The sequence below is a fragment of the Protopterus annectens genome, chromosome 5.part0 (genome assembly GCF_019279795.1).
Source record: "Protopterus annectens isolate FY-2018-M chromosome 5.part0, PAN1.0, whole genome shotgun sequence".
NCBI lineage: Eukaryota > Metazoa > Chordata > Ceratodontiformes > Protopteridae > Protopterus > Protopterus annectens.
Genome location: NC_056735.1, coordinates 479044377 through 479068479, shown reverse-complemented (window position 1 = coordinate 479068479; position 24103 = coordinate 479044377). Strand labels below are relative to the sequence as shown.

At 40.6% G+C, this 24103-nt stretch overlaps 1 protein-coding gene across 1 annotated transcript in view; it reads left to right on the top strand.

Annotated features, from left to right (window-relative positions):
- CFAP47 (cilia and flagella associated protein 47) overlaps positions 1-24103 on the top strand; it is a 7413452-nt gene that overhangs the window by 5678146 nt on the left and 1711203 nt on the right. The window lies entirely within an intron of this gene.

The following is a 24103-nucleotide window of genomic DNA, read 5'->3' as shown; positions in this document are numbered from 1 at the left end:
TGATTTTCTTGAATGAATGTATGTATACTGTAATAAATTAAAAGTGAGTGAATAAAACAGAATAGCATTACACTAAGTCATGCTAATGAATTAAGTAATGCAGCTAATTAATCAATGTTCTATTTTCTTGAAACATAATTTATCATGAGAGGTGAATTTTACTGTAGCACAAGAAACGTACATATGTAGCAAAATAAAACCACAGCTACTGTAGGAAAGCATTTCTGCCAGTGGTACTGCAGTTATATCAAAATTTAGCATTTGATTCATCTGTGATAAAAATGTTGGAAAGAACATCTGCTTTGAGAGTGGAATAAATAAATATTGTAACTGAACATCAAAAAGCTCTGCTGCCTTCCAAAACAGCAATAAACTGCTTGTAAAATTGTAATGTTAGCTTTCTTTTTAGATGTGCAAAGTGAAAATACATCTCCTTTATTGCTGTATTAAGTATTTTAAAACATCTCTGTTTTATTGTTCTTTGAAGTTTACGATACTATATTCATATGTTACTTAGTCTGTTACAAATAGTGCTGCCTCAACATATTTTACTAGTAAAATATCATTGATGTCAGCATGCTTTAAATATCTCAATTTCAAAACATACACACAAGTACATTTTGATAATATTGCAGAGAATGTTGTAAATGGCTTCAGTTAGAAAATTAAAATCCAGAGATGAAGTTTTATAAGTCACATGGCCAGAACATCATTTTCCCATATTATTTATTCCTCACATTATATGTTTTAGGAAAAGAAAAATATCATGATTTTTAAAACGTATAGCTAGACTAAATTTCTAGCTATGTGTGCTAGAACATTGAAAAGATGAAGTGATGGTAAAGATGGAGATATGGCATTTTAATTTTAAGGGTGAAAAGTACAATACAAGTAAAGAAATGCTTTGAACGAAGTACCAGTTGCAAAGGCATGCACTTATTTAATATAATTTATTACTCCTTGCATGCTGACTGAGTAATTAAATATATCTCTTTATTTGCTTTTATAAGAAACCATTTGGTTAATTTTTGATTTTCTTGCTTTAAACTGCACTGCAAAAGTGGAGTGTATGGCTGTTCATCTCCATTCCAATCTGCAGTTAGCCTCAGGGCATCTTGCAGGCAAGGCAAGAAACACTGCTGATCAACTCTGGAATCTCTTATGATTATAACATGGAGAAAATCATTCCAACAAGTAATAACCAGGATGATAATTACAGCAAGTTTTCCCACCTACACATTGAACATTCATTCTCTTTCTAGTTTCTTACATTGTAAAGTACAGTTTTGTTCAGTGTAGATGAGGACAGTACCTTCTGCTTCTTAAATCTCATGGCACGTGGATATTTGTTTCCCCTTCATGATACTGGGATCTTTATAAACACATTTAGCTGAAGTCAGATAGGAAACTACTCAAACATATTAGAGGGGCAAACTTGGGCAACATTAAATAAGTAACAATTTGAGGTTATTGAAACTTGTATTCCTACCTCTTTCACTGTCAGTGCATTGTCATGTTTTCCTTGGTAATATAGGGAAATTATTTAAAAGAAAAGTAAGGACTGACACTGGATAATGTTGCCAATCAGAGTAACATATAGCCTTATTAAAGAAGCTAAGTTAACCATTTTAAATGTTCATTAAAATTATACAAAGTTATGGTATTTTTTCTTTCTAGTATATTTCTGTCTTTCTGAACTGCTTACCTGAGTTATCTCCCAACACTTCTTGGAAGTCAGGTGCCAGAATCAGTTAGTGTAGTGCCTTTCTGCATTGATGTTATTGTTTCATATTACGTATGATGTTCATATATGTGTGTGTGTGTGTGTGTGTGTGTGTGTGTGTGTGTGTGTGTGTGTTGTGTACGTGCGCATATACACATTCTTCCTTGAGTTGAGTTAAAACCCAACAAATGCAAAAATGCAAAGTTCATTGAACCAAAAGGACTAAAAAAAAAATGCCGCAGAGACTGAGAAAAAAGCATCTAATAGTTCACGGGAGCCCAAACCTCCTTAATAAATATACTAACTCTATGGTTGCAAAAAACTCTTTGGCCTATTAATGTCTGTATTTCCATTTTACAAGAATATCTAGGTGAGTAAATTTTCCTGTGATACCAAAGTTGGAGGTATAGTTACTAATATTAATGAGTAACATGCACTTCAAAGGTACTTAGATAACATCCTACAATGGTCAGCTTCCAAGGGTATAGGGTTTAATGCTAAAAAGTACATGGTGATATACTTTGTCCATAACAGTAATGGGTACCCATATGCCCAGGATAGAAAAATACTATGAGAAACTACTCATATCAGAGATTTAGAGGTCCTGATGGATTCTGTTTAATAAGGGTATTTCGTGGTGTGTCTCCATTAGACATGAGAAAGTTTTGATCCCTTTATTTACATATACAGTTAGGTATTTTATAGAGTACTGTAGATCTTTTGATGTTTTAATGTTTCATGAATGAAGGTGTGACATCTGGCTATATGTTAATAAGGTTGATACATTGGTAACTGGAAAAATAATGATAGACTCAGAAATAAACCACTCCAATGTCAAGCAAAAATTGCTTTAATAAAGTTTTTGCTTGACATCTGGCTATATCCCACCAGACTGCTACCAATTAAATGTGATGTTGGGACAATGCCCCACTGGACTGCCAACAATAAATGTGACATCCCTTACTATCCTGAGTCAGTAACTAAGGAGCTTCAGTACTCACTACTGACTCCAGTGTGAGACTGTCACTTAAACAGGAGTAATATTTCACAATTTTCCCCAAAGAGCACAACAGGAACACACTTAATAATCGGGAATGGACTGCATACTTCTGTTCATCCATAATGTAACTCCTTATTACACACTTCAGAGCAATGTGTCCCAGTTTAAGACCTCTGATACACTCACACTCAAAGTAAATTTAAATATCACACATCCAAACAATTCTGGGAAAGCCTGACACAGATTTCCAGCTGTCTCCCTTCCCCAAAATAAAATGGTAATGCTGCCACCAATCAGTGTCTTCATGCCCTTCTAAAGGGGTGTCCAATTATGAAAATTAAATATCAAAATACATGATAGCTATGACCAGACCAGCCAGGCCTTCGAGGGGACCTGGGGAGTATCAAGCAGGTATAAACACTCTCTAATCTCTAAAGAATACAATGATTCCAGCCACAATGTGAAGTAATGAAGAACATTTAATAATAAGTAAAATGATTACACGAATATAAATCAATAATTTTCAATAAACACCAGAATTCAGTAACCAGAAATGAAAAATTAAGCTGTAGGATAAACGTCCATCATTTTAGAAAAACCCTATCTTAATAACTAAGCGTTCCTAATCTAACTACAGAATACTGCCCCTGATGTAATGTAACACATAACAGCAAGGCAAAGGCAGACTTACAGTTTTGGGTGAGTTCTCTTTCATGGGTGTCCACTGACTGCAATTCTTCACTAACAGCTGCTCTTCACCATCTGCTCAGCACTTGACTAACTGCACAGCTTAACAGTTAAAAAATAACAGTAAGCTGTGTGAAAAAGTTATTTTTCATGTCAATCAGCTGTTCAAAAAATCACCTAGCAACCAGGAACATTCTAATGACATCATATACTGTTCAGCTGACACTCCAGAGTAATTTAGAATCTCCCTCTCAAACATGCACAATTAGAAATGTATCAAAATACTGACAGAGTCTTTAAACATTCTGTTTAAACAGGGAATTACTCAACATTTTTAAAACTTATTTACATTTTCACAATTAGATATGCTGGCATACCATACAAGTTAATCTAAGAATATACACAAATCTCCTGCCAGACATGCTAACACAGATGACATTGTTTTCATTTTCTTCACAGAAGGCACTGGAGAATATAGAAAAAATATTTGCTAGACAGGTAATAGGATTTGTTTGGATGGCATATGTAAAAGAAGATGGTAACACTTGTTCTACATTGGGTATGGACTACAAAGAAAGGATTTATCCTTGTTTTTAAATTCCAAAGATGAACAAAATCTTGGCAGCTACATTGGGTATCTCATTCTCCAATCACACTGTCTTTACTATAAATATTAATCTGTTTATCAGGTTATCCCACTGTAAAATCTTAATTAAGAAGTATTTTTTTCATCATTGGTCTGAGAAACAATATATCTCTGTACTGACACACATACCAGGTGACGAGAGCTTTATGTTTTTAAGAGCTCAGTAAATAATTGGTTTAAAGACCATGTCTATGTCTCAGGGTTATTTCTCAGCAAACTCTTAAAGAGCCTAAGTGAGCTCTAAGTTTGAACTATACTACATTGCTCAATCAACAGTGAAAAGAGAAACACCCGATATGGATGAAAAGAGTAGTCACATGAACAGAAATTTTGCAGTAATTTTAATTAATTTTTAACTACAACCAAAGAAATATGACTTCAGAGAAACAGAAATGAAGACTGAAAGATTGACCACTTACTTCTTCAGCACATGTAGGATGACCTGGGTGTATAAAGCTTCTTTGATCCTGAATGATCAATTGACCAGTCCCTTGTTGAGTGCACATATGATAACACATGTGTATGAGCATGTATGTATGTGTGTTGTATAGAACCTCTGTGATCCTTGTTATGCCTTATATCACATTATGAGATAAAAACATTTTTGTTTTCATTTCATCTAATTATTAATTCTACTAGCACACTGATCTATGTGTTTCAGCTGTAGGGGTATTTATACATATATAGTGAGTAACAGACTACAGCAAATAGCATAGAACATCATGCCATGAAGCATTTATCCCCAAGAATAAGAGTCTATCAGTATTAGTCTGAATGCAAAATTATTAACAACCCACTGAGTTAGAGTTACGTGCCAGTAGTAGTAGCTAGTAAACATACAGTCAAGTTTAGAACTGCAGTGACATAACAGGAAGAATACAGTACATCCATATTAATCCCTGCTGTTATTTGTCATTAACAGCTGAAATTTTCGGGTATTTTATAAACATTAAAATGTAGAGTGAGAGAGAGAGAGAGAGAGAGAGAGAGATGCAATATTGCAGTAGAGCTTGTTGACATGTATAAGACTGCAAAGAAGGTTAGATGTTTTTTATCAAGGTTATGCCGTGGAATACAGTTTAATGTTATGGAAGTAACATTAATTGCCTTTAACATAAATAGGAACAAAATCAGCAGATAGTATGCTTAAGCATGTATGACATTACTAGCCAACTTACTTTTAGGAAGAGGAAGTACATAGTATTCCACAATTGCACCTTTAATTTAGATTAATCATTACTAGTGGATCATGCCATGCACAGTAAAGACAAACAGTAATGTGGTGCTTAAATGTAGATCTGAGTAGCATCTCATACTAGGAATAAGTACGTATGTTCATAGGTTCATAGTGTGCACTAGGCTAATGGCCCTGAAGCCTTTATAAGCCTAGCCCATAGGATTACCTTGGCATGGTGCTACCTGACCTTAGTTTCCAGTGCCTCTGTCGAGTAGAGTCACTGGAGTGATCCTCGGGGTGAATTTTCTCTTTCTTATCCACTCATCAAGATTTCTTTTGAAGAGGGCCAGTGAGGTGCTCTGTTTGACATGTATGGTAAGTCTATTCCATAGCATGGGCAGTCTCTGTGTTATGAATATGTCCCTCAAGCACATTCTGTTGATTGTGGTAATGAGATTGAGGCCTCTGGAGCTTGTGGTGTGGAGGGATTGGGATTTCATTAGATGTAGCATTTCTAACAGAGCTGGGTCAGACATGGCTTTATAAGTCAAGCAGAGATCGCCTCTAAGTAGGCGATACGAGACAGAGAATAGTTGGAGTTTTTTGAGTCTGTCCATATAGGATGAGTGTTTAAGGCCTGGGATCCTCTTTGTGAGGTACATTTGTGGCTTCTCCAGTTGTTGCAGGTGTCTAGTGAGGTACATGCCAAATGGGGCATTGTACTCGATGATTGGCCTAATGAGGGAAGAGTAGAGGGAGACAATGACCTCTTTCTTCCTGGGTGCAAAACCCTTAGTAATGAGATGTGCCACATAGAAGGACTTTCTGACCACAGTGGCAGTGTGGTGGTCAAAGGAGATGTTGCTGTCAACCTGTGTTCCCAGATCTCTTATAACGCCTTCTGTGTTTAGTGGACTACCATCGATGTGGTACTTCATGGGAACTGAGTTTTTCCCAAAGGGGATGATGATGCATTTTTTGGCATTGTGCTTAAGCCATGGTTCTGACACCAGTCGTTGGTATCAGTGAAGCTTTTCTGTAGGATGTCAGCATCACTTGGGGAGTTAATAATGGCTTCCAGAAAAGAAATCCGCTGGAAGGAAGTGGTTGCACGGCCAAAAAAGGCCTAAGGGTCAGTCTGTTTGCCCATTTTTACATAAGGCTTGAGTTTATGTGGTCATCTATTCTTGGTATATTTCTGAGCACCAGAGGAATATAATATTTGTATTTTTGGTTAATATAGTGTATGAATAATAACAGAGACTATTATATTTATATTACACTCGAGTTTTGATTATGAAATTTGAACTGCATGACCATTATTCTTTTAACTTTAAGTTTGGGATTTTATAACCCTCCCTCATATACATCCACAAATGGTATCAGACCTTTGTCCAACTTTGCTGTTCAGTTTATTGGTTATATAGACATTTATTTGCAGGGGCCAACACAGTCCATATCTGACTTAATATTGTGACTTTGAAGGATTATAACTAGGTTGTTCTGGACGTGGCACTATTATTGGGTCTAAGGACAGCCCGTTACAATTTTGAACAGACATTCAAGTGGTGGATCTCAAATATATTTTAATAGGGGCCATTATTGTTCAGTCCAACAAATGGAATATTCTCAGTCAAATATACTTGATTTTTTTTGGACTTGGCACTGCATTTAATTTTGGATATTGATTTATTATTAAGCTCGATTATCATGTTTCTGACCATCATTGTGCATGTATTTATAGGGGGATGATTTTTGGGATGTATATTTATATAGACATTTAACATACTACCCTTGTTGAAGGTGATACTTTTGGTCTGTGGTAGCAGTCACTTCATTTCATAACTCGAGTGTCTATATTTGATTTTGTTCACTATTTTCTGTATTTATATCATCTATCTATATTAACCCTTTGGTACAATGGACCTAACGAGTATTTTAGTAGGACTGTCTTCTGATAAGGAAGATTTAGGTATATTTGGTATCACAAATCACAGTAACGATAATAGTTCAAATACTAGTGACAGTCCACAATTCTGCTGTGAAGGATTGTTTCATCAACTCAATAAAACCATGAAAACGTTAAGAGCCAACGTTTGGTATCTTAAATTATTCAAAGCGTATATGGCTAAAGGTATAACTCCCAGCCATTAGTTAATGACATAGATGGCCAACTAGCCAATGAGTGGTCTGCTATCCAGCAAAAATGTTCCATGGAATTTGTAGAAACATTGGCTAGATATTACGATAGAGTTATTGATCAACAAAATAATATAGTTGGTCAGTTATGTGAGGACAGTAATCAATATATTGGTCAACCATTTTATTCCACACAGTTGACCAAGCTTAGTTCAGATTTACTTACTTTTGAAGCACAACTCAGAGATAGGAAACTTAAAAAGTTCCAAAGAGACCAAATGGACTATGACAAAGGGCACCCCTTCAACTACACTAGTCATGTTAGATTTGAGGGTGGGGGCAGTAAAAGCAAATCAACCCCTAAATGCAAACTTCCCAAGTCCATCCTTAGAAAACACAATTCTTATACTGATTCATCTGGGGGTGATTCATCATCTGGTACAGATTTGGATACACAACAGACCTCAGACTCTCCAACCCCCAAACGTAACAACAGTACTGTCCCTTTAGGCCTTATAAGAGGGCAGGCAGAAAACATTGCAAACATCAGAAACATGCAGGGCTTGATGGGACTCCTGATGAACAAGTAAATTGTTGTTTTAAAACAAATGTATGAAACATTTCTGATGCAACACTGTCAGTTTCACAAATAGCTTTGTTAAATAAAGGCCTTTCTTTTATACCTGTGTTTTTTTTGTTCAGGAAGATGTATTGGCACAGGATGTTATAGCATTTTGCAGATTGTTAAATCTTAAAGTGCATTTTCATAACAGTACCAATGATTATTTAGCAGGGGATTCATTTAAATACCACAAATACACCTTTGTTCCACCAATGTATCATTGTGTGGGCCTTTTTCAAAATAGTGTACTCAAAGATCTACACTTTAATATAAATATGGCTCATACAATATATAATAATCTCTCAAAATCTGATATGTTGGCTATACAAGAACTTGCTAATAATAAAAACTTGGTAATTATTTCTGCAGACAAAGGTGGTGCTGTGTTTGTCATGAATTGGTCATATTATCATGCTGAGACTCGCAGACAATTGGATGATGGCATATATTACACCAGAATGCCCCTTGATCCATCTAGCATGTTCAAACAACAATTAGACAAATTTTTGGAATCAGCAGTTCAAAATGGCATTATTACGGAACAAGTTAAATACCATCTTAGTGTTCCAGATCCAAGCAGCCAATATATATATATTTTTACCAAAGATCCATAAAGATCTCCACAATCCTCCAGATAGACACATTGTGCCTGGTAATGGGTCCCTAACTGAACCAATTTCACAATTTCTGACTCAGTATATTAAACCCTTACTCAAATAGGTTAGGTCCAGAATTCAAGACACCACAGAATTTCTGGGCATAATAAATGACTTGCAAATTGAGGATCATTTGGTTAATGTGTACACTAGACGTCAGTTCATTATATACAAACATACCACACTGGGCCAGGCTGGATGCTATTAAATACTGGTTAGATAAATCCAATTTATATAGACCTGGTTTCCATACCTTTCTCCTCATTCTGACAGAACATGCTCTCACGAAGAATGTCTTCTTCTATGGTAACCAATGCTACTTACAAGTGCATGGGACTGCAATGGGTGCATCATTTGCCCCTATATATGCGGATCTATACATGGCTTACTTAGAAGAGCACATTATTTATGACACTACACGCAACATTTACTTGGGGGAAATTGATATATGGCGTAGGTATTTGGATGATTGCTGGATGGTGTGGAGGTCCGATGTTGAATACCTTATGGAATTCAGAGGGTATCTTAATGAAAATAAATGGGGTTTATAGTTCGCTGTTAATTACCATCTGGACAGAATCACCTATTTGGATGTACTTATATCAAGGAACACTGACAATACTCTACATACAGAAGTGTTTCGCAAATACCCTAAATATAACACCCTACTCCATGCATTCAGCCCATATTACGAAAAACATCCCCAAGTCACAATTCATCAGGATGAGACGCATCTGTTCAGATGATAATTCCTTTGCAAATTTTCGTAAAGATTTAGTACATAGATTTTAAGAGAGAGGATATAATATGGGTCATGTCTATACAGCAAGTAATTATGCTGCCAATACTGACAGAAAGGACCTTTTGAAACATCAACAAACACCAAGCTCTACCATCAAAAAACTACGGTTTACCACCACATATGGTAGGAATACTAACAGTTTTATTGAGATTATTAGAAGACATTGGAATATACTGTTGGCAGACAATTTTTTGTCCCAACATTTAAGTGAAACATGTCAGTTCTCTTTTAGAAAAGGAAAAAATGTGGGGTCTTATTTTAACCATTTCAAACATCAGCATCCATCCATCATCACAATACTATTCAAACCACCATTTCTGTGGAGAAGATCATTGGTTGCATGCCTTGTGGTCATTGCAGTAATTGTGTTTGAGTTTTGAAAACTAAAAACTTCTCTAGCAGTAACTGTAGCATGGTATTCAACATAAAGTTTTTTTGCAAATTGCAGTACAGACTGGGTGGTATACCTGGCCACCTGCAACTGTCAAGCATTCTACATTGGACAAACATCTGACCCCATAGGTTACGGATTTCCAAACACCTTTCTGACGTCAAACATAAAAATTTGAGCAATGCTTTGTTTAAACATACTTTACAACACACTACAGCGTCCTTTCACTTTACCATTATAGATAGGATAAGAGGTGACAAGAACCAAAAAACTGGATGGCATACAAAATTAAATGTACTGGAAAAAAAGTGGATTGTTAAACTGGGAGGGTTGTTCAGCCCAGGTCTAAATGAATATTTATGAGCCCACCAATAATATGTATACATTAATTAAGGATATACTATATATATATATATATATATATATATATATATATATATATATATATATATGTATATATATATATATATATACACATATTCACAAGATGTGCTGTATTATCACACTGATGAAGGCTAGGTTAATTCCTCAGCTGAAACTGGTCTGTTTTTTCTTGTGTTTTATGTAAGAATAAATTGATATACACAGCACACAGTTGCTGAGTTAATAATGGCTACCAACTTACAATCGTCTGCAAACTTTGTCAGCCAGAGTCCCTTTGTGTTGGACTGGACTTCTAAGAAGTAGATACCAAACAGGAGAGGACTTAGGACCGATCCCTGTGGACTCCACTTGTGACTGGTCAGCAGTCTGACTTGGAGTCAGCTATTTTCACACTATGGGTTCTGTCTGTGAGCCAGTTTGCAAACCACCTAGTGATATAGGGGTTGCTGCCTAGCTTAGTGAGTTGTTCTATGATTCCTGAGTGGGGAATGGTATCAAAGACCTTGGCCAGATCAAGGTAGGCTGTATGAACCACCTTGCCTTCATCCACAGCTCCGGTGACTGACTCAAAGAAGTCAACCAAGTTGAGCAGACATGACCTACCCTTCACAAAACCAAACTGTGTGGGACCCAGAGTTTGGAGATTCCCTATATCCTTGTTTATTAGGTCCATGATGATGCATTCCATAGCTTTGCATATAAGACTTGTCAGGCTAATGAGGTGATAGTTGCCAGGGTCTGCAGTCGCTCCTCCTTTGTGGAGTGGGATGACTATAGCAGTGTGCAATTTGGTAGGGAAAAAGCCTGAGGTGAGGCTGTGATTGAACAGGGCACACAGGTGAGGTGCCAGTTCACTCTGTAGTTCATGTAGAACACAGCCAGGGATATTGTCAGGTCCCATAGAAGCTGTATTCTTGGCTTTGGACAGTGCTGTTTTAACCTCTGCAGCAGTAATACTGGGTGCCTGGAAATCTACTGGTATTGTGATTGGTCCTTTCGGGGGGAGGAGAGAGATAAAGTTGGCACTGAATGCGTCGGCCAGTATATTGGCAATATCTGTTGACTCATTATAGGAGGTACCATTGTGCAGTAGCTCAGAGCACATCTGGGTATTGCCATGGAGGTTCTTTACATAACTATAGAAGGCCTTGTGGTTGTCTTTACTATCTGCTGCAATTCTGTTTTCATAGCTTTAGAGGATTTGATGAGGGATCTCAACTTTTTTTTGAGGCTGATAAGGGAGTTTTTCCAGCCTTGGGACTTCACCTTATTCCACATCAGTTTCCTCCTTCTGTTGTAGAGTTTGTTTATGGCAGGGGGCCACCAGATTGGCTTCCTTTTGTTGGAGGAGAGCATCTTGGTTCTATTGGGTATGGAAAGATCCATGCATTTGTGTACGTGTTTGTACAGTGCATTGGTGTATGACTCGGCGATCATGCAACTATTCTGCATTTGCATGGGTGCCGTGAAGTTAGCCACCTCTGTTCTTAGGAGCCCAAAGTTAGCTTTGGAGAAGTTTTTCATGATGGTTACCTTTGCGGGGGGAGGGGGGATGTGGATTTCCAAGGTGATTAGTTTGTGGTCGGATGTAACCAGGGAGGAGCTGACTACTGGTATAGAGCAAGGGCATTGGAATTAATGAATTCCAGTAAACATTGGGCAAGTGTATTGGTACATGAGTAGTTTTCCCAGTTAATGGAGGGTAGTTGAAGTCACCAAGTATGAGTGTGTTAGGTTGGACCCTAATATTCTCCAGGGTGCTTAGGAACATGGAGTGAGTGTCTTGGGACATGATTGGGGCCCTATAACAGGCTACAACCTGAATCGCTGTCTTACCCAGTGTTAGCTGCACCTGAAGTATCTCTGATGCATTATGTTGGGCGACCAGGCTGGAGGTGTGTGCATCCTTTATGAATATGGAAACACCACCACCTTTGGAGCTTTGGTCCAAGTTCTGGGGCGTAAAGGTGTGGAATGAGTTATAGCCTGGTAGTGCATGGGTGCTGTCTGCTGCCTTGAACCAGGTCTCTGTTACAGCACAAATGTCGATGTTCTCCATTTTAAGGAGTGCTTCGAGTGAGTGCATTTTGAGATTTAGATTTCTAGCATTGAGCAGCATGACCCTCAGATTGCATTTGTTTGTAGCTGTTACAGTGGTAATTTGGTCTTTGAAACACTGCCTAAAAAAGGCACTATAGGGATGGAAAAAGCCTTGGCCGGTATCCAGAAGCCCAGGGGTGACAGACACAGGCCATCTCTGGCAAAGCATCTATGTTTGTCAGTCATGTCATCCCAGGCAGATAGATACTGGATCCCCTTAGAATGATGCCAGAAACTTAGTCAATTGTTGAAATCAATCATTTTCTGCTTGTACTGTGGTATCATTCTGGGTGATGATAGGATGCTGCTCTGGGCTAGGGTCATACCCTCTTGGGCTACATAATCCGAGAGCTTCTCCATGTCTCTTTTCATGTAGTCCAGGGAGGTACGTCTAAGGTCATTCACACCCACATGTACAACGACAGAGTCATATTTGTACCTGTTGTTGAGGGATCTGAGTGTGTGCATTATATGGCGGATCCTGGCACCTGACAGGCAGCTGACTGTTACTTTCTCCTTATTCAGCCTAGTGAGTGGGACATCAGTGTGCCTCACTATCGAGTCACCTATGACTAGTGTGCTGGGCATGCTGTTCTGCCTTAGGGGCTTTGGCTGAGTGGCACACTGTTCAGGAGAGTTATATGTCTCGTGATTAGTGTTGTGTTGTGGTGGTAGAGTGCATTTCTGCCTTGGAGGTCTCTGCTGTTTGGGTAGATTTTTATTGAGAGCTGCCCCGAGGTGGGTGTGTGGTTTGTGTTTTTATGTGAAGGCATTTGTGAGATGTTACTGTCATCTCATCACCAAATGGAACCTGCAGGGGCATTAGTTTAGTTGCTTATCAGTCTTAAGGTGGGATGCAGCATTTTTAGGCTCTTGCTATCAGAAATAATGTTATGTAAGCTGTCTGGATTGTGAGGTCAAGATCAGTGCAGTTCCATTAGTATGCAATTATAGTGGAGCACATTGTCTTCCCTGGATTAGTCCTTGTTAGGAAATTGAAAATACATCAGTATCTGTGATGGAAATTATGGGCTAGAATATAGAAAATACCTGGGTTGCTATGCAGTAAATTTACTTTTGGCACATTACAGCAGTACTTGTATTGAATTAATATTGGACAATGAGGCTATGGACCACAGTCCTTTTGAGAGACAGGGATGTTCAGGTGATAGTTTCTCTGGCTGCAGGGATAGGTAAGTGAAGGATCATCACATAGACCTGAACTTATTTTTCATTGCATTTACTTGATGGCAGAAGGCGACAAGTAGTCTTTCTAGACCATTATTTGCATTTTCCATTATATCCCCCTCTTCCACCGATACCTTATCCTCAGTTGTCCCATGACATTTACAATGTCTCCATGTATATTCTCTCTACCACCCATTCTTTTAGTCTGTTCCATGATCAACAACTCTTTTCTTGAAGAGACAGTTTTCATCTTCAAGGGAGTGCTTGGTCATGTATTCTGCAGCATGTATTACCACCTACCCATCTCCCTTTCCTGTTTAGAATAAAACCCCTTCAAATCTTTCTGATGTGCTCTTATTCACTTGTCTGATATTCCCTCTCTCTCTCCTGGTGTCTTGAGAGAAAAGCTTAATTTTCTCTAATCATTGAATATGTCCTTTTTTTCTTTATCCCTTATACTCTTATGGCAGCTTTTATCCTTTTGTCCAGACGCTTTTTACCTGTTTGATGCCCCTTTCCTTGTAATGCTTCCAGAACAACATGGAATAATTAAGGTGCAGCCTAACTAGGGCTCAGTACAACAGATGCATTGTCTCATTGCCTCTCTAAGTAGAAATACAAATTCACTTTGTGGCTATTGCTGTCTTCTCACTGTGTGCATAGCAATACAGTCTGTGTGTGATCTACAGCCCAGTATCGGATTCCTGCTGTGCTGACATTAGATCCATTTTAGCCCAGCTGGTCATTCTTTCCAAATTCTTCCTTAGACTGTCAATTGCATACTTTACTGTTTAACCTGTCTTTGGACAGTCTTTGATGTCAGTGACCTTTTTGTCTCTTCTCCCAGATATGTCTGAAATAAGTATATTGGAGACTGTTGGACTCAGAATGAACTCCTCGGGTAGTCCAGGACTTCCCTTTCTAATTGTCATCATCCTTCTCACCACAACCCTGTCTGCTCTTCCATACATCTAGGCAGACGTTAAGTGCCTCAGTCTCAGTCATACCACTTCTTTAATTTTTTTTCCAGAAACCACCTGTACAGGACCAAATCAAAGGCTGTGGTAAAGTATAGGCAGACCTTATCTACTTGTACTCCCCCTGTCGTAGTCTCCTGTCACCCAGGTATAAAAATGGCTCAGGCTTGACTAACAGTCTCTTTTGGCCATGAACTGGTTTTGGCTTCTATCCTGAAGGTTATTTCCCTGTGGGAATGCCAACAGGGTTTCTTCAGGATTTTCTCAATTACTTTCTCTGTCATTGCTGTTATCCTAAGACACTTGCAGTTCCAATATCCACCACCCTCCTCATAGAAGGGTCACTGTTAACATCCTCCATTCCTTGGGCACTTCTGCAATTGCCAGTTACCTGTTGAAGATGCCTATCAGGCTATGAGCCAGCACACTGATCAGATTCCTGAGTGACCAAGGCAGCCCAGCGGCTCCTTGTATTTGTCATCCGTTAGGGCAGCCACATTTTATTTTGTACCTCTTCTGTCTCAGTCTTGGAGTCAACCCATTGCTGTTCTCACAACATATCATGTTCTTCCCATGGTAGCACTAACCCCTCATTTTCATTTAATATCATTGCATTTGATTTCCACTTTCACCTTTATATTTCTTCCCATAGCCTGACCAAGTCTATATCCACATTCTTCCATGCTGCTGTATAATTAAAATGCCTTCTTTTCTTTTTCTAAAAGTTTCTTTTATTTATTTTGATGTCATCACCTTTTTACTGCCCTTCTGCTTCTTGTTACTTTTTTGACAAAATATTACTGACAGACTGATTGTACAGAAGATGCCAAGAAACAGAACATATCTCTCTGAACACTTCAGTTGTAAAATATTAGTTTGAGCTTATTTATTATAAATTTTGGTTTACTAATTTGGTAGTTACACTTAACCAGTGAGTTTTTTGTGAAAGACAAAGGGATGATACCTCCATCAGGAATGTGAAACAGTTAATAAGCAACACATAGTTCTAAATAAAGTACTCTGTTGCTAAACATACTACAGATGCTATACAGATTCTCATACTACACTAATTGTTGCCATTTTACATGGATTCAGTACAGCAGAAACTTTTATTTCTGAGGCCAAATAAAGAGGTACCTATGTACTCATCAGAAAGACTTTGTGTGCTTGACTTTAACAGATTAGTGCCCAGTTTGTATTAATGGGAGAACAGCAGTAGTCCAGAGCCAAATAAAATACTCTACCAATTGTTTGTTAGAGCCTATGCTATTTCTTTAAAATTAGAATTTATACCAAATGGCTTGCAGTTGATTTTTGATACCCTTACTTGCATTTTGCACTCCAGATTTTTTTCAGATTATATGAATATCTTTATCTGTACTCTGCAGAAGATGCATCCATTGAATTGGATTTAGTTTAAACACTTAATAGGAGATTTAGCTGCAGCCACATCCAGTTATAGAACTCTTCCTCATCTTGTTTGCATCTGTGTGCTCTTTACGTTTGCACCAACTTTTAAGCATGGAGGTTGCACAATGAATCTTCTTTGTAGTGGGTCACAGTAGTAGTAAATCTTAGTATAGATGTTCAGTCTGAACTTTCTGTGTCTTCATCCCATTCAGAATGTTTACTAACAGTACTGTAATCCCTATGTAATTCTTAGCCGAGCATTATGCCAGTGTTCCATAGTCCCTTTAATTCAGGATGACTTCAGATATGTAGTAAACCATGTTCAGGGTGTTGTTTTACTTTAGAGATCTCCATTCATCCACTGTATTAATGCAGATTTCTGATTGTAGTACTCTACTGACACTATCACCACAGGTTTCTGTGTTTATAAATATTTTAATATGTGCTTAACTCCTTCCTCTCAAATGATAGATTACTGGGAGACAGTATCACTAATTCTAGAAGAGGTACACTGCTACAGGAGTTTGTCAAAAAGGAAAAGGAATGAAAATCCTCCTGTGTTTCTGAGGAATGTACTACTTCTCAAATGGCTCCTAAGCAGGGGAAAATACAATAATTTTCTGAAGTACAGAAGTTATCCTCACCATTGTTAGGACTGATAAAAGATAATACCACAGCACCTTCACTGATACCTGTTTCTTGAATGGATATCCTCATCTCCATTTGTTGTCTGCCTTTACAACAGCTAGTCTGTCTTTAGGCAGGGAGGAACAGAATTGCTTCTCAATCTGACAGGATTTTCCAATCAAAAAGTAAAGCTTTATAATGGACGGAGTGAACTTCTTAGGATTCTACTCAGTCTGAGCTTTCGGATTCAGAAGAAAGTATATTCCTACAGACATTTCTAATGAAGAAATCTCTCAAAAATGTTTGTAACACGAGTGAGGCTTTTCAATGGGGACCTAGTAAAAACTCTTAAGACAAATAGGTTATGATTTAATGCAATAGCAGATGCCTAAAGCAACTCCTATTTCTTCTGATTTGCCTGCTTTAGAGGATGCTTTTCTTACTGCAGCAGGTTTACCAGGAAGACAATCTTTGGCTGTCAAAAGGTTTGATAGATTATATAAGGTACCCCATTTGGACAGTTACCTGTTTTCTAATCCCAAGGCGAACCCAGTAATCATCTCTTTTTCTTAATCTGCTGCTGCCAACAGGTTATTCCTTCTAACCTTATTTCCCGCAAATAAAAATGGTAAGACAATGGATATTTTGGGAAAGATGATGTATGCTTCTAGCACCTTAACCTTCAGGATTTTCAATTCTCATTTCTCAAACCCATATAATAAAGATGTTGCTTATGTCTTTTTTTAATATTAGCTAACCTTCCATCTTCTGAGGTAAGATATTCTGTAAATGCATCTGTGGTATGTGTTTCTCAGGTGAATATGGATATTGTTTCTTGCAAAGTATTTGTTTCTGGATTGCTTTTGAGAAGACATGTATAGCTTTGGTTTCAAAACATTCCTGAGGAAGTAATATCTGAGAGTTTGGACTCACTTTTAGATAAAGATTCTTTTTCTGGCCCTTCTGCAACTTAGGTACTTCAGAAGTCTGAGGAAAAGGTAAAATTGCTACAAGAAGTGACACAACTTTTTCAACCCTTCTCTTTTAAATCAAGTAACAGTTTTAAACCCTCTTTAGCTCCCTTTCCCAGTAAAACATTTAAACTGCAGGATGTCATTGCTCATTAATTAAAAAGCCATGAAAAAGGATATCTTAGAAGGGGGGAAAAGCCTCAAAAAATCAAGAACAGCCTTCCTAGTCAAAATTACTTTCTGCTTGATGTTAAGTTGTCAATCTCGCCTTCATTCTTGCTGGATGGGTTCGGAGCCGATCCTTGGCTCCGACTCGGCACTTGCTAAGCTCGCGAGCTAATTTTACCAGCTCGAGGCAACCCTATGTCCCATGATGCAAGGCGGAGACTACCCAGATCTCGTTTGCTGCTTCGCTTACGAGGTGCCTCTTTTACCAGCTCTAGGTAAGTTTTCTTCATAATAAGACTTTTACTCTCACCCCTTTTAATTTTCATAACCTTAGTTGTTTTGTGAACCTTAACGTTTATTTTAACCCTATTCCCGTTAGTATTCCCTTTTTTTCAGGTTATTTATCCCCTTCCCTAGGTTAGGCCTTAGGCCTTCCCCTTTCCTAAATTTTCCTGTCAGGGATTTTGTGTGTGTTTGAGTGTGTGTATCCCTGTTTAGTTTAGATTTTTGGATTGGGTGTTATTTGTGTGTGTGTGTCTATGTTTTTCTTGTCACTTGTGTTTCCTCGACACAGCTATGTCGAAGGACACAAAGGTCTCAGGCTTCAAGAAGTGTGACTCGTGCTGTCAGAAGATGTCTCTGACAGACGGTCACACTTCTTGTGTTTACTGTCTGGGACCTCTGCACCTGCAGGACTCTTGCGCTATCTGTTATGCCTTCAGCCCAAGAGTCCTTCCTGCAGGAGCACAGAAATAAATTAATATTGAGGGGCTTATTAAAGCCTGAGAGCTCCCCGACTAAGTCGGCTCTGGGGAAGCCCTCGAAAACTGTCAAGCCTTCGGCTGCAAGTCCCAAGCCGTCGGCTACTGGTTCTGCTTCTTCAGTGTCGAGATCATCTCCAGCCGGAGCCGATCCTTCCATTTTAGAAGTCACAGTATCGGCTCCATCCGGCGCCGATACTGCCAGATCTGGACACTCAGTGTCGGCTCCGGCTGGAGCCAACATATCCTCGGCTCCTTCGGCTCCACCTATCTCTAAAAAGAGATCTCGATCCCCCTCATTGGAATCGATACGTTCAGCTCTGAGATCACCCCTGCTCTCGGAGCGCAGCCATCGGAGCCGTTCTTCTCAGTCATCCAGGCTGTCTGATCACGACCTCGAGAGAGTGGTGAGTAGACTATTAAAGTCTCAGGCATTGGCCCAAATGCTCCATAGCCCGTCTCAACAGACGGTAGCTATTTCACATCCACCTAACATTCCTCCTTCGACTCTCTTACAATGCCGGAGCTCCTCGGAGCCGTGACTGTTGTAGCTTCGGAGCCGATACCACCCCTTTCGGCTCCATCGTCCTCCGCTCCGATTTCCTCCTTGAGGCCTTCATTGGAGGGATCCGGGCGTCTGGTCTCTCTCGTCGACTCCGAGGGGGCGAGTGGCATCGGACCCTTGTCCGACCCCATTCTCCCTCTCGGGGCTTCGGCATTGGTGAACTCAGCCCCGACATCTGCCTCGGAGCCTTCCCTCTCAGTGAGGACTGGAGTTCCTATCTCTTCGGAGTGGGAACCTTCTGGTCTCTCTGATGGGGGAGCCTTCGAGGTGATGAGTGTACTAGCCCCTGGGCGTAGTCAACGGTCAGTTCCATCAGCTCTTCCCACTACAGTGCCTGCTGACGTCTCTTCCCACTCTCTTGCTCCCGGACCCAGAGATCCAATGCCTCAGGTTTCCCCATTGGGAATATCTTCCTCTTCCGAGGCTTCTCCTGATCCGTCAGGTGAACCTCCGCGTAAGAGGACATGTAAGAGGAAACATCTAGACTCCCCCGAGTCTATTACATCTGATACTGACTTGGATGAGTCGGAGGAATCCCCAAGGTCCTCCTCTGAGGATGTCTCTTTCTCAGACATCCTTGAACTCCTTAAGCAGAGGGGGAACTGGCCCTCCCTTAATCCTTCCGAGGACGAGTCAGTATACCTGGAGGCGTTCGGATCTCGACCCTCCACCTCCTGGGTGTCTCCGCCTTTCGACCCTCTTATGGACGTAGTGGCTCGGAAGGCGTGAATGGCCCTGGATTCGGTGGAACCTATTCCTAGGAGGCCTTCTAAATTCATTACGGCCCCACCTGATAGGCAATATTTGACAATAGGTGTCCCGGTTGATGCCATGGAGGTGGCTGCAGCCACCAAGAAGGAAATAGCTGATCCTTCAGTACCTGTCCATCCTCCTAACAAGGATTCTAGGACTATGGACAGGTACGGCAAGCGGATTTTTTCTTCAGCGACCTTTGCCATGCGATCGCTGAACTACTTGTGTCACTTCACCCGCCTTCAAAGAGATGTTCTTAAAGAGTTGTGAGAAGTTTTACAGGATCCATCAGCTGCTGGGTCTCAGGATAAGATTAGCTCACAGCTAGGAATCCTAAACTCCATTGTTAACTCCTCCATGCGGCTCATTTCTTATGCAGCCGATGGAGCGAGTAGGGCCGCAGGCACAGGAGTGGCTTTAAGGTGTCAGTCCTGGATGCAGCTTTGTAATTTTGCAGACCCCTTCAAGGCGTCCTTCACAAACTCCCCTTTTGATGGTTCGACCTTGTTCGGACCGCAAGTGAAAGACACTTTGACTAGATGCGAACAAGATGGCAAGACTCTTTCTGCCGTAGGAGTCCGTTTCTCCACCCCTTCAAGACCTTACCCAAAAGGTCAGAAGGGAGGGAAAATGTGGTTCCGCAAATCTCAAGGAGTCACGCCTGATGCACGAGGTCAGTTTACCCCCAGAGGCAGATGGGGTAACAATGGCAGAGGGGGTCCGCAGAATCAGGGTAGCAGAGAGCCTCTTTCTGACAAACCCTTCCAGCATCCCTGAGATGTTGCCCGATTGTCCACCTTCAGAGGCAGTCAGGGGAAGATTATCGCTGTACCCAATAGCCTGGCTTTCCCTTTCTCAAGACAAATGGGTACAGTCGATTATATCCGAGGGTTACAAAATTCCCTTTATTCAAACCCCAATTCAGCAAAAGGGAACCCTTCCAGACGTTCCACCCGGTCTAAGGGAACTAGCAGTACCAGAGATATCAAAACTGCTAGCAAAAAGAGCCATCCAGCCAGTCCCAGCAGACCAAATAGGATCCGGAATCTACTCAAGGTTCTTTTTAGTACCAAAAAGACAGGGGACTGGAGACCAATATTAGATCTGAGCAAACTAAACAAGTTTGTAAAGAAAACAAGATTCCGGATGGTCACGCTTCAGTCCATTCTACCCTTTCTGGGCAAGGACAATTGGATGTGCTCGGTAGATCTTCAGGATGCGTACTATCACATAAAAATTCACAGGCGCTCCAGAAGATTTCTCCGCTTTCGGCTGGGGACCAGTCACTTCCAATTCAGGGCCCTGCCCTTTGGACTCACTACAACCCCCAGAGTGTTCACCAAATGTATGGCAGCAGTTAGGGCTCACCTGAGACGTCAAGGATTCCAGGTGTTTCATTATCTAGACGACTGGTTCCTCACTGCCACCACCAGGCATCAACTTCTCCAAGTCAGAGATTACACCATTCACATTTGCAGAGGGCTAGGGATTTCTATAAATTTCAAAAAATCTGCCTTGTCGCCTTGTCAATCTATTACTTTTATAGGCACAAAATTGGACACCGTACAACTTTTAGCAAAGTTAACAGACCAAAGGATCTTGGACATTCAAAGTCACGTCCAGGTTATTCTTCTCAGCAACAAAATTCAGGCCAGATTTGCTCTGAAAGTATTGGGTCTTATGGCGGCCGCCATAACACTTCTTCCCTTTGCCCGCTTTTACATGCGTCTTCTACAATGGATGCTATTCGCCCAATGGTCCTTTCAACAACTTCCCATGCGTCACAGGATCATAATAACTCCAACTTGCAAAAGGCATCTGACCTGGTGGATATCGTCCCCTCAAGTCCATCAGGGCAGACCCTCTGTTCCTCCTGCCCCGGTCGCCACAGTTACATCGGACGCCTCCCTAATCGGGTGGGGGGGGGGCATTATAAGGGCAGGATGGTCCATGGCACTTGGCAACCTTTCGAATACCATCTGCACATAAATGTCCTAGAGATGAGGGCAGTGCTTTTAACATTGCAAGCCCTCAACGACTCTCTTCCCCTGGGAACTATTGCAGTCCAGATGGACAATATGTCCGTAGTGTGGTATATCAACAAACAGGGCGGAACCAAGTCCTATCCACTGTGTCGAGAGGCTCTCAGACTTTGGCAGTGGGCAATCTCTTCTCAGCGGTTTCTGATAGCAACGCATATCCCCGGGAAATCCAACATCATAGCGGACAGGTTGAGCAGAGCTATTCTCATGCCTCACGAGCAGTCTCTCAAACAATCAGTGACGGAAGAGATTTTTCAGGAGTGGGGCCTTCCTTGCTGCGACCTTTTTGCTACACCTCAAAACAGCAAATGCCCAGACTTCTTCTCTCTCTTACCCCTTCCAGGCCATCCCCCCAGAGACGCTGTAACCCAAGATTGGCCCCGGGGACTTCTTTATGCCTTTCCCCCCTTTCCTCTGATACCTCAAGTAATTCAGAAAGCAACCGCCTTGAGAGCCAAGTTGATTCTCATTGCCCCTTATTGGCCTCGACAGATATGGTTTCCGTTCCTACATCGTTATCTCTTGGTACAGCCATGGCATCTGGACCCGGTTCCAGATCTTCTGACCCACCAGTCGGGGCAGCTACATCAATCCATACCTTCTCTCAACCTCACTGCTTGGTTGCTCCACTTCCATCCTTAGCCAGGCTTCCTATGATTTCTAATCCCGTCCGGGATATAATAGTAGCTTCCCTTAAATCTTCTACCAGAAGGATTTACACTAGTAAATGGCAACGTTTCTCCTTCTGGGCAAAAGCTAGGAATATAGACCCCTATACTGCTCCGATTCATTCGGTCTTGGACTTCCTAGCTGAGATTTTTCATTCAGGATCCTCTTCCTCCACAGTAAAAGTTCAGCTGGCAGCCATTTCAAATTTTCATATAGGCTTTTTGGACCACAACATTATGTCACATAAACTTTGCAAGGCATTCCTTCGAGGTATCTTTTTACTTAAACCTCCGATTAGAGATCCCCCTCCACAGTGGGATCTAAATTTAATTTTAACATCCTTGATTCTCCCCCCTTTTGAACCTGCGGCTGCCTGTTCATTGAAATTTCTTTCTTGGAAGACACTCTTTCTAGTCGCCATTACTTCTGCCAGGAGAGTATCTGAGCTTCATGCTCTCTGCATTCGTCCTCCCTACTTAATCTTCCACAAAGACAGGGTATCTCTAAGGACTAATCCGTCTTTCTTACCCAAAGTGGCATCGCAGACGAACTTAAATCACTCCATTGATCTTCCAGTTTTTTTCCCAAATTATTCTGATAGAGCGGAACAAAAATTACATTGTCTTGATGTTCACCGCCAGCTCAGATATTATCTAGACAAAACTAAACATTTTAGGAAATCTGATCAACTGTTTCTATCCTATGCAGAGAGCAGGAAAGGCCTTCCAGTTTCCAAGGTGACTTTATCTAGATGGCTGTCTTCTCTGATTACTTACATTTATCAGCTCAGAGGCAAAGAGTTGATTTCTAGGCCAAAAGCCCATTCTACCAGATCTCTAGCTACATCTACAGCTTTTCAGGCTAGACTTCCAATAGACACTATTTGTGCAGCAGCCACATGGGCCTCTCCTCATACCTTTGTTTCACATTACAAATTAGACTTGGCCTCCAGAGAAAGAGCAAATTTTGGTTCCACCGTTCTCAAGAGTCTGTTCCATTGAGCCACCCAGGATAGAGGTGCTAGGGACGCGGTCCCATCCAGCAAGAATGAAGGCGAGATTGACAACTTAACATTAAGAAGTTATGTACCTACCATAACGTTCCATGTTAGTTGTCTTCTCTCACCTTCTTTCTTGCGTCCCACCCTCCATCCCCCTAGCCTGGTCAGACCAAGAAGATTATGCCTCTTCTCTTAAGAGGCTTTATCCTTTTTCTAGCTAATCAGCTTCTAGTGTCACTAGATTAGGTTGATCCCTTTCAGAGGATTATGATGATTATGATTGTCATTTTTAGTATTGTTACTTTTTCTTCCTCCTTTACAGTTGGAAGAATATATTCCATAATTTCCTTAGCTACCAAACGAGATCTGGGTAGTCTCCGCCTTGTATCATGGGATATAGGGTTGCCTTGAGCTGGTAAAATTAGCTCTCGAGCTTAGCAAGTGCCGAGTCAGAGCTGAGGATTGGCTCCAAACCCATCCAGCAAGAAAGAAGGCGAGAGAAGACAACTAACATGGAACATTATGGTAGGTACATAACTTCTTATTTTGGCCCCCTCACCCTCACCCTTTCAACCTCTCCATCTCCGTCAGACTTCAGCTTCCCTTTTGGCTTGAGATAGTCCCAGATAGTTGGGTTCTGAGGGT